Raw genomic sequence first — 13,098 nt, forward strand, 5'->3', positions numbered from 1 at the left:
GCAACACTTTATCTATATGAATATCTAGATTTAGACCTCTTTATGTGGATATAAACACCCATGATAGTTTTACATATTAATGTGTAAAACCAAGGTGGAAGAAAAAAAATTTCATAATGTTATACCTTAGATTTATCAAATAAATATGAGGAATTTGGGGATATAGGTTAAATACAGAGTATTATCAAAAAGCAAATGATAAAAATTAGTAGAGTTAACACTATTTAATTTACTTGTCTTCAACATAATGCAACACTAAGAATTCAACAAACTCTGTATGGTTGATCTTCATAACTACATTAGACATGCATGCCGTCCTCATTTTTACATATGAAGAAACTGAGGTTTTAGAAAGTTAAGCAAGTTGCCAACGTGAAGAGCTTTAACAAATGGATGTGTTCAAATAAATTCAGGTCTCAGCTTTCAATGTCTAGCCTTGATCTTAATGCCTTTATACTTGTATACAAAAGTGTTGGCTACATTTCAGTAGAGTATTTTATAGATAAAAGGTTAATAACTTAAGGCACTGAAAAGTCATTATCATTCTACAGTTTAGAATTTAGTGCTGTCTCTGACTTTCAGATTATACCTTCCAGCTTACCTCGCAGGAGTTTGATATGGGGGAGCCTGGGTGGCTCAGTCAGTTAAGCATCTGACTCTAGATTTCAGCTCAGGTTATGACCTCACAGTTTGTGAGTTTGAGTCCTGCATCAGGCTCTATGCTGGCAGTGTAGAGCCTGCTTGGGATTCTCTCTCTCCCTCTCTCTGCCTCTCACCAGTCTGCTCTCTCTCTCTAAGTAAATAAAGAAAAACAGAATTTAAAAAAAAGTTTGATGTGAACAAAAGGTACAATGCGTGAGACCTACTACTGCTGATTTTTCACAATTGGTCTTTCTCAGACAACATTGCTCTGAAGATACTTGAGATGCACAGAAATGCCAAACCAAATACAAGTATGCCTGTAAATTGTCTCTTTATTATTATTTTTTTAGTAAGCTTTTTGTTTCAGAATAGTTTTAGAGTTACAGAAAGGTTGCAAAGGGACTTCTATGTCTCACACCCAGCTTCTCCTCCTATCATCTTATGTTAGTTTGGGCAATTGTCCTAACCAATTAACCAAGAGTAATAAATTGTTATCAACTAAGTTTCATACTTTGTTCAGTTTTTACTTAATGTCATCTTTCCATTTCAGATACCATCCAGGATACCACATTCAATCTAGCCATCATATTGCCTTAACTCCTAAACTCTAACAGTTTGTCATGCTTTCCTTGTTTTCAATGACCTGGACTATTTTGAAAAATATGGGCAAATCTTTTGTAGGTTGTTCCTCATCTGGGGTTTGTATTTCTCATGATTACCCTGGGTTATGGGTTTTAGTGGGAAAGGCCACAGAGGTAAAATGCGAGTTTCATCATATCACATGAAGGGTTCAGCGGCCAGTGTTAGTGTTATCACTATTGACCTTGACCAAATCACCTAGCTGCGGTAGTATCTGCAAAGTTTCTCTACAATAAAATTATTCTTTTTTCCTTCTTTCCATAATGTGCTCTTAGGAAGGAAGTCACTATGTGCATGCCAGCCCATATGTAAGGGGTTCTTTGGAATGGAAGAATTGTCTATTCTTTCCAGTACCTCGAGTTTTCACAGCCAAATTTTATAGAAGATATGTATTTTTACCACATTTTGGCCCATGAATGTATGGTGACACTCATACCCACAGATCTTACAGCATTTTAAACAAAAGTATGTGTGAGGTAAGTCTCAAATTGCGTTAAAAATGTAATTGGCAAATGTCATGATTGCTTGGACATGTTATGAAAACTGCTTAGACTCCACAGAGTCATGCTCTGTGAGCTATTCTGTCAGCGTGTGCTTTTCTGGAACACATTTCCATAATGCCTTTAATGTTTAGCTCTTGATGTTACCTGCTTTTGTACAACTAATTAAAAATATTTGGAAACAGTTGGAAAATGTAGTAGAGAATGAAGCAAAATGAGTGAGACAAGCCATTATAATGGGAAAAAAAAAAGATATCCCAGTATAAAAGTCAATCGTGTTAAGAACCATAATATTTTTGATAATCAATAATTGGTTGTTTTAAGCATCTCTGTTTCCAATATGATTATTTATTTACATATATAGTATTTTATGACACATTTCTTTCATATTTAGATTCATGATTGGCATAAACATTATTTTTTAAGGAAAGCTGACTTCCTATTAGCATATTTTCACAGAACATTTAATTCTCATGAATGGATTACCAAAGTAAGTGGTCTGTGTATTGGGTATAATGTCAGTCTCTAGTGGTCTTCTAAAAGAGAATATATAGCCATGTGTTAACAGTACTCTGGTAAATACCAAAAGGAGTTATTTCCAAAGTTGTTAATGAGGGGATTCTTTCTGACATGTGAAGCAAATACTGGTCTCTCATCCTAGACATGCTGATTTTTAAAGTCAACCTGGGGTACAGGGTTCCCAGGATGAATATTATTCAAGTTTAGAAAACTTTAGTAATTACCACCAAACTGTGCCCTAGACTAACACCAGACAAAGGGCCTAAGAAATATACATCCTCAACCATCATTCCTCAGCAAAAGTAGGTCATTACAGACACTTTGGGGGAGTCGAACAATGAACTTTGAAAACATGGCCATTAATATTGTTTTAATTAACATGTGTGACTTTTAGTGGTTTCATATGAAACCAGTCTTTCCAAACTGAGTTTTATAAGAAAATAACCATAGTAGTAAGGCCTTGCATCGTATGAGTCAGTCTACTGATGTACGCAGTTCTTCAAATCTGCCACACCTGATTTCTGTTTTTTTCTCAGACTGCTTTCCCTGACCTGAATACCCTTTTCCCTCACTTGACCAAGAAACTCTATCAGCTCTTGTCTCAAAAATGATTTTCTCTGTGGAGTAGGTTTGACTTGTCCATTTACTATGCCCAAACTCTGGAAATATTGTTATCACTGGACTTATAACATAAACTTGCACCTATTTCAAATGCTCTGCTTATATTTCTCTTTATGATATGTAAGGAAAGTTTATTTTGCATATTTAGTAAACTCTATACTTCCTGGAACAAAGTATATGCTTAATACATATCTATTAAATCAATGAACCATAACAATAATGCTAACACAATTTTTACATTATACTTATTTATTATATTTTAATTGATTTTTTTTTGCCATGATCCCTCTAACTAGCTGGACAATACCTACATCAGCAACTTTATGCTTGATTACATTTACATTCCTGCAGAGTTATTTTTATAAATATAAATTCATATGGAGGGGCGCCTGGGTGGTTCAGTTGGTTAAGCACCTGACCTCGACTCAGGTCATGATTTCGCAGTTCGTGAGTTTGAGCCTGGCCTCGGGCTCTGTGCTAACAGCTCAGAGCCTGAAGCCTGCTTCAGATTCTTTCTCCCTCTCTCTCTACCCCTCCCCTACTCTCTCTCTCTCTCCCTCTCTCAAAAATAAACATGAAAAAAAAATTTTAATCCATATGGAATGACACTTCAAATAGTTTCTTTAAAATAAATAGCATAATGACCAATTGTTACATTATTTTTCCAGGCACTTATGAATTACATTATTAAATTAAGAAAAGCAAATCTTCCCTGAGCCTCTTAAATAATTTCTTTAAACTGTGGAGCAAAAGGAGTGATATACACTGTGACATCTGAACCAGGTGTAGCTAGTAGAGCTGCAAATGTTATTCATAGTCATATAAATATCTAATCCCTGTGAATCTTGCCAAGCTATTTGCCTCAATGATTTACTTCAATAGTGAATTACAGATTGATTCTGAGTCATATTAAAGGTATTTCTGTTAAAATGTAGATTTTAGTTCCCCCAATGTCATCTTATCCTCATATTTTAGTACTTATTGAAAAGAAATGTTCCAAAGAAGATTTTTGCTGAGGCACTCATTATTTTTTGAGCCTATTAAAGCTGTGTCTTGCTGCTACTGTATTCCTAAACAAACACACAATCTATTTGTCCACTTTTAATTTAACAATTGAACACATTGTCAGTCATTCGTTAGTATTTTCTGATAAAGTACCTGAGATAAATATAGCCAAGTATGAGAATTCCATTGATTTATGTGATTTCATGTTAATAGTTTTCATATTATTCCACATGCCCAAATTAATACCTACAAGTGTCCTATTGGCTACTTTAAATGCTCTTGCACATTGCGCAGCTTTCTCATTGAACTATCCATAATGACTTCTAAATGCTTTCCCTAAGAGGTTCAGGCTATTTCAGAACCCATCAGTGTGCATGGGAAGTTTAAATTATGTTCCTCAATATGCATTACCTTGCACTTATCTGCACTAAATTTAATCTGTCATCACATTGCCCAATCACCCAGTTTAATTAGATCCTTCTGGATTTCCTCATAATCCTGCGTGTTTTTCCACTAACCTAAATAATTTTTGGTGATCAGCAGAAATTTCACACCTCACTGTCTACCATATCCTCTGGATCACTCAGAGTTGAACTGCCCTTCGCCTACTAACAGCATCTTCAGCACCCTGCTATGAAGTTGCTTCCTCTGGAGAAATACACACTCTTCATTTCAAATAGCTTAATCCATATTTATCTGTAAGAAAATTCTACCAGTTTTATGTGAGCTGTCAATACATTTTTAGTGAATTTCAAATGTAAAAGGTCTTTCTGCAAGTATATATTGAATTTTTTTTATCATTTTAGAATATTGTGTAAGTGCTGCATTGGGAGAAGATACAGAATTAATAGAAGAGTAAGCGAGTTCTAAGACTTCTCCCAAATGTCAGCATATCACATGTTTACAGCACTGCTGGAAGGAGATGAGAAAATTAAGACTCACTGAGTCGTTAGCAATCGTTGATGCCATATATGCTTGGCATTGCCCTCTGCACTTCATGTGGACAAACTCAAACACTGAGAACATCTTTAATTATCACATGATTTCAAATAGGGAAACTGAAGTTCAGAGATGACAATTCAAGTGCAAAGTCATAAATATTCCCACTGGACCATAAAGTCTCCCAAGTGGTTTATAATACAGTCACTAAATTAATTTATCATTTGTGCTCTCTTATTTTCTTTAACTCTTTTGGAGAAGTTTATAGACTCCTTACATATAAGCAAAAGAGTGCATTTAATTTTATGATTTGTCTTGTGGCATTATACTGGGCTTTTCTGGGTATTTATTTTTAGGAAGTGTTTGCTGATGAATTTATATTTATATGTTCCATAAATTGTTTATCAAATCATTCCCTATATTAACAGATACTATGTTTTTGAAGTGAATGTCCTTTTAAACTTATGTGGTATGAGGGGTGCCTGGGTGGCTCAGTCGGTTACGCCTCTGACTTCGGCTCAGGTCATGATCTCAGGGTCGTAAGCTTGAGCCCCTCATTGGGCTCTGCATCAATAACATGGAGCCTGTTTGGGATTCTCTGTCTCTCCCCCGCTCATGCTCACTTTCTCTCTCTCTCAAAATAAATAAATACACTTTAAAGAATTAAATAAACTTAGGTGGCATTAAAATAATACATTTAGTAATAACCTATATTTATATAGTATATGATTAATCAAGACTCTTGGTGGGGTGAAAATCAAACTTGAATTATCTAGTGGTAGAAACGTTTTTATTGTCTTAGTCAAATAACAAGGAAGGTTATTAATGCAGAGGAAAGTTTAATTTAACTGACTAAGTCACCCAGGCGCCCCCTCCCTCCATCTTTTGACTCAACTCTCCCCCACATCTTTTCATGTCCAGGTACCACATGGTAGCAAACTGATTGCCTGGAGCTCTAAGCTTCATGGTTTAAGCCTGCTGGTAGAAAGCTGGATATCTTTTCTTTCAACAACCTGCACAAAAGAGTCATTGTAAACTATTTTCTCTGATTGGGTCATGTGCCCAACCCTCAACAGTGTCCTTTTTTAACCCCCAGCTTTATTGATATATAATTAACATATAACATTATGTAAGTTTAAGGTGTACAATGTGATGATTTGGAACATGTATATATTGTGAAATTATTACCACAATAAGGTCAGTTAACATAGTCAACGCTTCACATAGTTATCGTTTGTGTGTGTGTGTGTGTGTGTGTGTGTGCAGTGAGAACATTCAAGATCTACTATTTACCACCTTTCATGTATGCAATACAGTATTGTTAACTATGGTCATATGTAATCTGAGCCAGGCCTAAATCATACCTCCATTTTGAATGCTACAATTAGAATCAACTATAACATGAGAACACAGACCAAAAGTGGAGGAAATGGGCATGTTTGCTCTGAACAGTTATAAACCATCTTTCTAACTATCATCACTGGCCCTGAAAAGCGTAGGAATATTATAATAAATATATCTCTTTAGTCTATACTTTGTCCAGTTTTCCCAACATTACTTGCAGAACTCTTGTATCCTACAAATTCTCTCAACTTAAAGTTTTCCCTCTGGGTTCTAACTCTTCATACCCAGTATCACTCAACTAACACATTTACATAACACTGTACCTAAATTAAACTTTCATGTATGGAAGCTCAGATGTTCAGCCACACAAAAACATTTAAGACAGGTTGTTTTCACATGAGTCAGGGAAAATTTCAGCCTCTGAATTGATAAATTACTAGATTTATTCCTGCATTTTGTACACCCTGAGCCTAGATGAGAACATAGTTCTTCTTAACTCAAACCCTGTATTCTTTCCGCTCACATTTTGCCTTATCCGTTCCATATCCATATAAGCTTTTATTCTCCCATTTAGTAAAAGGCGAAAGATTTATGCGATCTGAAGAGAAACCAGAGTATTATTCTCCCATTTAGAGCAGACACTGGTCCAGCTTTTTGCTTGCTAATTACCAAGTCTGTCATAGATCAATTAACATAATTGTCCATGCCCCCACCATATGTCTACCTCAATATTTAACTACTCCTCTATTATTGAATATAAGGTAATGTCCCAATTTTTGTTCCCACAAATAACAGAGCCATGAAGGTCTTTGTACATAAATCTTTGCTCGCGTCACCTTAGGAAAAATTACTTGAGAGGGAATGGCTGGTTTAAAGAGTATGAGCATTTTAAAGGTTTTTGAAACATAATGCCAAATTGCTTTTCAGGAAGGTTGTACCAATTTATGTTCCTGCCAGAAGTGAATGAAAACTGCAGTTTTAATTTGCTTTGGGGTGGGGTTGGGACTGGGAATTAATAGTATCACAATTTTACAGCACTTCAGGGGAATTTTACTCCCTCACCTCTGTGTTACTCTCATGACTACATGTTTTTTTTTTTATGATAAGGAAAATATAAAATCAGGGGCTTCTAACTCAAAACAACAAAGAACTTTTCTGGGTCCCTCATAGATTAGCTAAAGGAAAGAGTAGAATAAAAGGCAAGATCAGATTAGATACAGAGGCGAACTAAAAAATGGGATTGTTATTTAACCGAATGTTATTACAAGCTTCTTTCCTATTTTGCCCACGACACATCCTTTTCACTGAACAAAATGCACATGAACGATTCCATCAAAGTAGATTGTGCATTTGCTGAGACTGGGCCTGGGCCTATAGAATGTCCACTGCCCCTAGGTTGGCTTTCTGTATCAGTGCAGGAAGTGTAGAAAAAAAAAAAAAAAGCAACCTCAGCTTAAAACATTCCCCCAACTCTGGGTGTACTATGTATGCCATCTGAGATGCATTAGTTTAGCTTAAAAAGCTGAATTCTTAGAATCCCCTACACGTTTATTTTAATACACCTAGGACGACCCTCACAATAAGCTCATATTTCTGAAAGTATTGTCTCTGGACTACCAGAGTTCTAATCAACTGGGGTGATTGGTTGCAAATTCCTAGAAACTGGGGACTGACTGAAACAGAATTTCTGAGCATGCATTCAAGAATCTGAATTTTTAATAAGTGGTGCTTCTCATACTTTAATGTACATACAAACCTCTTAGATATCTTGTTAAATGCAGATTATGACTCAATTTTTCTGAAGTGGGGCCAAAGATTCAGCATTTCTAATAGGCTTCTAAATGGGGCTAATTAATGTTCCTGAGCCATGGGTCACACATTGAGTAGTAAAATGATGGGAGTTTCAGAACCACAGTTTCAATCCATTACCTACTTTCAAGTTTCAATCCATTACCTACTTTCAACTTCAGTCACTTTATATGATAAGCCAATTAGGAGGAACTGGGTTAAAAACAGGTGATACTATAAGTTAAACTTGAGCAGACAGGCCACTAGCAAGATACCAATAAAGCATGTAGCTCCAGTTATGAAGGCCTCTAAAATTTGTATAAACTAGGACAGAAGGAAAGTATTAAGACATTTTGGTCAGTTTTATAATCTCGGTCAGGTATTAAAATTCATAAAACTTACTCAAGGTCATTTTTATACAAATTTTTAATCTTCCACATCTAATGTTATGACATATCTTAGTCTTACTGACTCTCCAATTTTCTTCTTGATGTGGACCTTTTGCCATTTATGGTTTTTTCTTTGTTGGAGTAAATCTAAATCTAAATCTAAATCTAAATCTAAATCTAAATGGTATTATGAAGCAAATTCTAGCCCTGTTTATGGATACTACTTTGGTTCTTTTTTTTTTTTTAAGTTTTATTATTTATTTATTTTGAGAGAGAGAGAAAGTGTGAGTGGGGGAGGGGCAGAAAGAGAAGAGAGAGCCAGAATCTCAAGCAGACTCCACACCATCAGTGCAGAGCCCCATGCAGGGCTTGAACCCAGGAACTGTGAACTCATGACCTGAGCAGAATGAGCCATCCAGGAGACCCTAGCTTTATTTATGTATTTATGTATGTATGTATGTATGTATGTATTTAGCCGAAATGAGGTAGTTTCCTAGACCCTTCATTTTTCACAAGAGAATGGTTACCCTACCTAAAATTGTACTGATTAATAAAGTATATCATTATATGGTCAAATGCGAGATGGGCTACATGAGCTCCAGTTACCTAAATGAAGTATGATTTCAAATTCACTGTAATTCAGTTTTTAAAAATTGGCTGAGGGAAACAAGATCTTTGATGGATTTTATGATGGATATGTTATCCATCCATTACTCTAGTAAGAATGTATTCTAAGGAATTCTTGGATGCTCTGAATAAATTGGGTTTTGAACAGATACATGTAGGAAATCTGTGCGTATATATTGCATAGCTTTTCCAGGAGGTCTATCGGCACTGAAGGGGAGCAGAATACAACCACCCCAAACTATGCCTCTTTGGCATTATTTTGAGCTGATTTTTAAAAGAAACAGCTGACACAGGAAAGGCTCTAAAAACTGACAAGTTACCCTTTTGTAAGAGACATTTACATGTATGAGGAAATGTACAATCTCCATCTGTTAGGGTGTCTCCTTCTCTGTACCAGGAAGAGAAAGACTCTAAATTTCTAACATTCTTATCAGTAGAGAAGGCAATGACTTAAATTTGCCTGACAACCATACCTTTGTTTACTGTGCTTTTCCTGGTAACCTCTCATAACTGACTCCTCACCTGCAATATCTTCTTTTGTCTTTAGCTGGAGATGTTATTTAAGATGGCAGCTTGAAATCTTTTGAGAGTTATTCAGGTTTCCTAGGCATGTCCCATATATAGGTGGTATATATGTTATTAAAATTCTGTTTATTTTTCTCCTACTAATCTTTATTATTTTTATTATTACAGGTGCATCCCAGGCAAGAACATAGAAGGGTAGAGGGAAAATTATTTTATCTTCCCAACAGCACATTAGCACATAAAGGCACTGAGAATTTAGCAATCAGCAAAATAAAGAAATAATTTCTAGATACTGTAAATATTATTCCAGGCTTTAAAAAAAATTTACCTTGGTGTTAAGTCAAATTATCCAAAATCTGGGTACTTGCTCTTAATCATATTATGTTCTGGCTAACAGGTATTGAATCCCATCAATTAACCAGGCTGTGATCTCAGGATTTTATTGTATTATTTCATCTACTTTTCCCAGTAAAACTAGAGAGTAAAGTTTCTTTTCCCATTTTATAGATAAAAAATAAGATTTTTAAAATCTCATGCATTAAAAATATATTTATAAAATCAAACGTATTACTGCCATTTGTTTTTACTTGCTTGTTTAGTTGGGGGCCATCAGACTATTTTGTGTTAGTATATATATTTGTAAATAGTCTATGAATGTAAATGGTAAATATTCAATGAATTACCTCATGTCTCTCTACCCACTATAGGGGCCACAGGCAGGATGCCCCAAGATAAGCCACTTTGGTATGAAGATTATTTTGAGTTAAAAAGCGATAAAAACCCAACAGTTTCAGGAAAACCTCTTTACTCACTCCCCTCAACTATCTAAAACTAATTCAGATAGAGAACTTGCTCTAGGAAGAGAGCTAGTATTATAGATAACTACATTGTGATATAAACTAGGTAGAGTACACAGGGAGGACCTTGCAGGTTCTGTTTGATCAAAATCCTCTGTCCCAGTGTTTCCCAGTGACCCAGGAAATATTTGTTTACCAAATATTGACTCTTTTTCATGTTCTTGTGAATTGTGTTCCTTCCCTTTGAACTCGCAGACCCCTACCTCCTCCTTATTTCAGAATGACAACTATACCTCATTTTGCCTGTCTTTGGAATTCCCATGTCTGTATAGATTGCCTGTACATATGCTATTAAATTTTATTTTCTCCTGTTAATCATTCTGATGTCAATTTGATTCTTACTCTGACTAAAAGGATCTTAAAAGGGACAGGAATATTTCCTCCCTGATACCAGTTTCTAGGAGGAGCTTTAAATAAATCAACTCTGACTTCCATATCAGTAAGAATAATGCTTCTCCTGAATAACTATTTTTATTTTTATCTTATGAAAACAAGGCAGGACCCTGATTGTGTTTCCATTTTCCACGTTGGTTCTGGAAGAATTAGAGCTAACAAGCGAATAGTACTTCATATGCTGTTCTACAAATAGTCTTGGAATATCCAGTCTTTTTGCATTGTCAGAACAATGATGAATAGAGGAAAACAGAACACTTTGGTTTGCATAAAACTGTAGTCACCAAATTATGGCTAAGGAATAGAAGTTGCTGAAAGGCTTTCGTATTCATAGACTTTAGAATTGTAGCAGTCATAAAACTTTTTAGTTTGAGGGGCACCTGGGTGATTATGCATCTGACTTTTCTGCTCAGGTCGTGATCTCATAGTTCATGAGTTCGAGCCCCGCATCGGGCTCCATGATGACAGTGTGGAGCCTGCTTGGGATTCTCTTTGCCCCTCCTCTGCTCACTCTTTCTCTGTCTCTCTCAAGATAAATGAATATAAACTTAAAAAAATCTTTTTAGCCTGGGGCACTTGCGTGGCTCAGTCAGTTGAGCATCTGACTTCAGCTCAGGTCATGATCTCGTGGTCTGTGAGTTTGAGCCCCCCTGTGCTGACACCTCAGAGCCTGGAGCCTGCTTCGGATTCTGTGTCCCCCTCTCTCTCTGCCCCTCCCCTGCTCATGCTCTGTCTCTCTTTCTGTCAAAAATAAAACTTGAAAAAAAAATTTTTTTTAATCTTTTTAGCCTGAATACTTTATTTCATAAAAGGAGACAATGGATTATTTATTTTATTTTATATAAATAAAAGACAGCAACATCAAGCAAAATCAAGTCTGTTTATATATCTTTTCTCTAAACAATATTATTTATTTTTCTGCTCTCAGACAATAATGTATGACCCCACAAATATTGTTTATTTTTCAGGCAATGTGGCATATTCTGGATTGATGGTAGAACTCAGAAATGACAGGGTCTCTGCTCGAAAGGTGTTTACAGTGTTTTGGTGGATATAACCAAGTAAATCAACAGCATTGGGTAGTAAAAAATAGCTGAAAAATGTAACACCTTAATCACTGTCACCAGAATTCGTTTCAGGCAACTCTGGGGGGCTATTTTGTTTTGTTTTTTCAGAAAAATAAGGAAGCTTCATGAGGTAGAAGAGAAGATAAAAACACAGCAGAAGAAACTGTTTGCTCATCATTGGAAGTAAATATGAATGTGGGAAGTGGGAAGAAAAGAAGTGAAGAGATGAGAAAAGAAATAGAAACATGACTAGACTTTATTAAATAGGGAAAAGTATGAGAGATTTTTGAGGAAACCAGTTTTGAACAATGACTTGAACTCTTTCTCTTGTTCAATTCTAAATCCCTCTGTGTCAGTTAAGACTCTTGTATAGGCATAAGGCCAAGCTAATTTTTGCAAAATAAAAGGAATATATCAGCTCACATACATGAATAGCCTAGCGATAGACTTCAAATAGGATCTGACATCGGGGAATAAGCAATGTAACTAATACCATTTTCTTCTTTCCAGTTGGTAGTGTTCCTTCCTTTGGCCTGTGTTTTTGTTTTTTGTTTTTTGTTTTTTTTTTTCCTATTCCTTCACGGTGACAAGATGTGTGTAGCAGGAGCTGCCTCAGTGTCTCATATTCAGATCCAGAGGGGAAGAAGAACCCATTCCTTGTAGTTCTCAATGTGAAAAACTGACATGAGTGGAGCCATCTTAAAACTGAGCCAGAGTGGCCACCATAGAGAAACTGCCTTGCCTGTCTGTTTGAAATCGGACAAAACCTTGGGACTGGGAAAAACGATAGTTGTTGTAATCAATTACTTCAGAAGTGACAGGGCATCCTGATCCCACGACTGATGGTGTTGGACTCTCTGAAAAGAGAATCAGGGGGCGCCTAGGTGGCTCAGTCAGTTGAGCGACCGACTTCGGCTCACGTCATGATCTCACGGTTTGTGAGTTCGAGCCCCGAGTTGGGCTCTGTGCTGACAGCTCAGAGCCTGGAACCTGCTTCTGATTCTGTGTCTCCCTCTTTCTCTGCCCCTCCCCCACTCATGCTCTGTCTCTCTCTGTCTCAGAAATAAATAAACATAAAAAAATTAAAAATTAAAAAAAAAGAGAATCAGAATTCAATCAATGTATAATGCAGAGTAGTTTAGCTTGTTAAAACCTCATTTCTTTTCTCCCCATTCTTTTCCTTAGAAAAACCTCATGCTTCCACATTACAAGCTGGACACTATTTGAGTTTCCACCTGAATCT

The sequence above is a fragment of the Lynx canadensis genome, chromosome C1, assembly GCF_007474595.2.
Source record: "Lynx canadensis isolate LIC74 chromosome C1, mLynCan4.pri.v2, whole genome shotgun sequence".
Taxonomy (NCBI): Eukaryota; Metazoa; Chordata; class Mammalia; order Carnivora; family Felidae; genus Lynx; species Lynx canadensis.